The sequence below is a fragment of the Physcomitrium patens genome, chromosome 16 (genome assembly GCF_059467195.1).
Source record: "Physcomitrium patens ecotype Gransden chromosome 16, ASM5946719v1, whole genome shotgun sequence".
Taxonomy (NCBI): domain Eukaryota; kingdom Viridiplantae; phylum Streptophyta; class Bryopsida; order Funariales; family Funariaceae; genus Physcomitrium; species Physcomitrium patens.
In genome coordinates, this window is record NC_143425.1 from 10,454,927 (window position 1) to 10,460,209 (window position 5,283).

At 32.3% G+C, this 5,283-nt stretch overlaps 1 long non-coding RNA gene across 2 annotated transcripts; it reads right to left on the reverse strand.

Moving 5' to 3' along the window:
* Positions 1 to 775: 775 nt before the first annotated feature.
* LOC149987647 (uncharacterized) lies at positions 776 to 2,408 on the reverse strand. Of its 2 annotated transcripts, none has more exons than XR_016506829.1 (3): positions 2,173 to 2,408; positions 1,576 to 1,679; positions 776 to 1,254 (listed from the first exon to the last, which is right to left on the reverse strand). It is a non-coding gene; the product is annotated as an uncharacterized LOC149987647 (long non-coding RNA). The 2 variants fall into 2 exon arrangements; XR_016506828.1 differs by lacking the exon at positions 2,173 to 2,408 and adding an exon at positions 1,813 to 2,160.
* Between the last annotated feature and the right edge of the window lie 2,875 nt (positions 2,409 to 5,283).

The following is a 5,283-nucleotide window of genomic DNA, read 5'->3' on the forward strand; positions in this document are numbered from 1 at the left end:
TATGAGTATAATTTTGAATTAAAATAAACCTTTACTAATTGGAAGTTAATTTTAGTTCACAATAAGTAAATTAATTATTAAAATCTTGGAATTTTAATTCTTATTTAAAACTTAATCAATATATCTTTTAAATTCTTTAAATCATTTAATTAATTAAATAAATCTCTAATAACAACTCGCTTTTATAATAATAGATTATTCCACAATTCCATATAATCAAAAGAACTTAATAATGTGAGGTTTATTTATTCATTTAATTATAATCATAATTTTAAATTAACTATTTATTATTTTAATTTATATTTGATTAAATTCATTTATTAACAATTCATCTATGTATAAAATTCATCTTTAAATTAAATATATTCCAATAAGTTTTCAACCAAATTCTAATCCAATCGAATCTGAATTGATCTCATTCAATTCTATCTAAGTACTTCTAGTGTGAACACATCACCAAAATTTTCACCAAGTTTGGAGTTGGTGTTGATTTGTTGCAATTTATTCCGAAATGAACTTATACCCGCCTTGCTATCAAGTTAACGAGGCTTTGCATGAAACAACTAAAGATGCCACTTCCTTGTGCTCCAACGGCTTAGAAGTATTACTCATCTAGATTTCTTGACTTAAGCTCTCTTCTCCTACAAGACTTTGCAACCAAGCTTACCCCAGCAGTGTTGGCTCTATTACTCAATCATGGCTGCGAGTCTACCCCATGCACGGCTCTAGAATTGCCACCACACACCAAACGACTACCTTATAGCAGTTCCAACTGTACTCTGAAATTTTGACTTTAATTCCTTAATTCGTAGCAATCCACCACTTGAATATGTGTAAGTGTTGCATAATCCTTGTTTAATTCTATAGAATTAGTGACCAATTCTATAGGTAAAACTATTCTAAATTGAGCCAAAATCTAGCTTCTACAAAGTACTAATGAATCCTATATATAGTAAAGTATATATTGATCACGAAATACACAACAGCTTCCAACGAGGTGTGCAGAACAATGTATAATGTTACGGCACTTTGGGATCCGCTGGCCGTTCAATCGCCATTAATTGCCTCGCTACAATGCTTCTGTCAGAATGACTCACCACTTGCAGTTATAATGCACATTGCCATAAGAGATCACACCCAAATACAATGAGGAACCAATAACCAATATCCTTATCGCACTGCAATATAAGGAAGAAGAACTAGGCGACGTCCTTCACAATTGCCGAATTAAACCCAGCACCACCGCTGTTGTCACTGCAATATTTTGCCATTGAAACAGGAAGATCTAAATCGTTAAGGACACCACAACTCCGCACAGTACTAAGAAAATAAAATGAGTACTGTTTAGCCGCACTTGCAACAATTTTGTTGCACGATCTCAATTTTGATTAGGAATCAACACAAGTCAATATTGTTGATCTGCTGCAACACATGCATTTGCATTGCAGCAAGGAAAAAAAATATAGCCAAGCACACGTTGCAGTGTCGCAGCTCCGACGCAACACAGGAGATGATGTTTAGCTGCCTTTTGAGCCTACCCAATGAGAATCACAACTACAACGAGCAACACTGTACCTTTGAGCTTTTCCTTAGCACACAACACATAAAAAGGCCATTGGTACCGCCACCAATAGTAGAGAGCAAAAGTGTGAAGGAAGAACCAAGCTGGAACTGACCCTCTGCCACCACAACAACAATATCAGGAATAATTGAGCCCTCCAAGATCATTGCATGCATGAACCTAGGAGCAATGAGAACCCGCAACCAGCAACAAGGACAAAAATGAAGAACAATAATCTCTTTGCCACTTACGCAACAAGGAAGATGAAAGGTTTGCACAGTGGTAGCACGAGTGCAACGTCCGGAGCTTGGACAACTAGAACAAAAAACAACAAAACTAGAGAGAGCTTCGTACTGATCAAAGCTTGGTAACGCATGGAAATATAGAAGAAAACAATAGTAGAACTCCGTTGAAACCAAAGCTCACTCACAATAAACGATGCAACAAAATTTTGATCACCGAAAACCAGGGTGCTGCACCGCAGCACTTCCAGACGTAAATGAAGTAACTAGCAGGGAAAAAACAAGAAGTAAACAAAAAAGAGGATTGTACGCTAGAATTAAATCAAGGACCCTGAATGGTCTCCTACAAAACAAAATTGCTTGCCATACCCCCACAAAGGTCGTGGAGCTTCCGTAGCCAGCAGAAAATCAGAGAGAGAGGCCGCTGTACTTCTTCGGAAAAAAATGCTCGCAGTCCTCCAACATCCAGCCGTAAATCAGAATAGACGACCACATCTTTCCTTGAGTGCCGCTGCCTTCCTACCTTGAGGCAAGAAAAAAATCAAAAATAGGAGGGAGGGATCCGGGTGGCCGGACTCCTATCGACAAAGAGGCTGCCGCCGTTCAAAGGCAGCCTCTCTTCCCACCTTGATTGTCTTTATATTTTTTCTTTTCTTTTCTTTTTTTTCTCTTCTTTTCTTCCGTCCCCCCCCCCTTTTTTTTCCCTTCATTCTCCTTCTTCCTTCTACTCTTTTCCTTTCCTTTTCTTTTTCTTTTCTTCTACTATTTTTTTCTACAATTCTACTTCTTCTTTAAATATATATATATATATATATTTAGAGACTATTAATAAATATATTTTTTTCTTTTTACACAAAGATTATTTTTTTTGGCCCTTCATCTAATATTAGTTAATTAAAAAATCTTTTTTTGTAGAATTTTTCTTACTAATCTCTATCCTAGGTTGTATATCTGCTATTGATAATCTTTTTTTTTTTTTTTTTTTTTTTTTTTCTAAAACTTTTACTACTAATTTACAAGATCTATGATTTTAAGCATTATAAATATATTTTTTTATATTAAATATTCAAGTGAATCAATTTAGTGACTCATAATAATGAAGAATCTATATATGATAAAATACACAAGTATCCAAAAATCTTCTTACTTTAGTGGTGCTTCTACATGATTTCATCCTTATTACAGTATCTACCTTATTTAGATTTGATATTCTTCTATAGCTTCCATATAAATGCCCAAAAACTATAATTTCTTTGAATCTAAATATGATTTTTTTAAGAAATAAAGTGAGATTTATTTCCTTAAGTCTTTTCAAAATATGCTCTACATCTTTAATATATCCTTTTACAAATATATGGCATCCGTCTTTTCTCAAAGTCAAATCCTTAGTATCATTCTTACAACTTTTTATTGAAATATCATCTAAAAAGGATAAGGTCTTCTCTAGTATAAACTCTCTTAAGATTTAGTTTATTACATTTGGCAATTGATCCACAAAATTAATTGCACTTTGTGGCAAGATTCACATATGTACTAGATTCAAAAGAATCTTTATAGTGATTAGGTCCCTACTCTCTTTTATTAATTGAAATTGATTATAATCCAAGTATAAATCTCTACTAGAATAAATGGCATGCTTTGCAAAAGCTTTCGCTACTTTATCTACTACTAATCCAGACTCCATATTCTTAATAGTCATCTTGTTGGCCGGTTATATGTCTTGAATGAACCTAAGTACTATATACTTCTTTGATATGATGAACCATCGATTGGAATAAGGTACAATAGATGGTTCAAAGATACCTATCTTGACCTTTTCCTACAATAAATCTATCAATTTAGAAAACAAAGCCTTTGGCATCAAAATAGGCTTCAAATCTTAGGATACATGTGGAACAGTAAAAATAACCATAGATGCTACTATGCTAGGATTTCCACAATCAATTTTTATAAGTGCAAAGGTAAAATCTTTACCATTTTTGGAAAGAATCTCTAGAAACTTCTTCCTCTCTACCTTTATTAAAAATCACTCCTTCCAATCTTCAACTTATTTAAACACTCCTTAGTAAATTTTTAATCAATTTTTCTTGACTACTTCAATTTCAGATCCATAGTAGCTTATTTGATGTATTCTTTGGTATCTTGAGGCAATTGAGTTGCCACAAGCTTTATCTTCTTGGCCATGGTTTTATACTTAATCTGCACTATAGCCTCTTACAATATCACATGACTATTAATTCTCTCAAGCCTCCTAAAAAATTCTAAAATTTCCTCATATATTTGTCTTGAATGAAGCTCTACAACAATATTAGCTCTACCTCTATCTATTTGCAAAGCTAATCCTTCTAAAACCTTTATATAATCAACTTCAAATCCTTCTTCTTCAATAATATCTAAAATGTACTTATTACTTAAAATCATATTAAACCCTTTTAATTTTTTTTCATATTTTTTCATTCAATCCTTATATATATGACCTAAATCTCTAATCTTTTGAAATCTCAAAACCTCCAAAGTTTTCAAATCCAAAAATCCACATTCAAAACTATCTACATTGATGAATATATAGATAAAAGACTCACTTGCATTCTTGTACTTCTATGCTATATGGCTGTTCTTTAAAAATCTATAAAAATCTTTATTGATCTTCAAACAAGCTTCTTTTAATTGGTCTCTATTTTTTTCATGATCCAATCTTGTTGTAAAAAATTACATTGACTTTTTTCTATCATAGTTTTTAATCCTTGCATAGTGAAAACCTTGGTTTCCATTTTTATAGAAATGATATAAGAATGCCTTAAAATGATAGAATACAAAGTAGAATTTTGTACAAAAAAAATTATTCTATCTCTACATCTCTAATGCATGTCCTAACAACCAAATATGTTCCATAAAAATCACCTTCTTAATTATTGGCGGCTTTCTACACCCATCTATAAATAATATCAATGGGCCTTTTATCTATCTCATAAATTCTTTTTGACATGATGTTGATTTTTGATCCATAATCAATAAGTACCAAGGTATGCTTCTTGAGGTCTCTCTCTTTTATTTGAGTCTTTGTAGTAGTCCTAGTTCAAAAAAAATATGCAAATTAAGCACTCATCTTTTTACCTTCAAACTTTTCATAAAAAATACAATTAAATAAATTTATTTCATTTATGTCTTTACCATGTTCCATCTCTTTGCCGCTTCTTGCTTCTCCTTGATTTTTGCCTCTATTATAGTCTTGAGTAATCACCTTTTTTCTTCTAAGTGGCATCTCTTCAAACATAAGTGCACAAAGTTGGAAAAAGACTTGTCTTATCTCTTGGTCTTCTTCCTCCGTCAAATAAGAATCCAATGTCTTTATTATAATTGCTTTAATTGTCATTTGGCTCTTTTTTCTTGATGATATCAATGATAAGCTCATAGAAGTCCTTCTTTGTAATGTCAAATGCCTCTTTTAACGTGAACTCAATTTTTGCATCAAAAATCTTT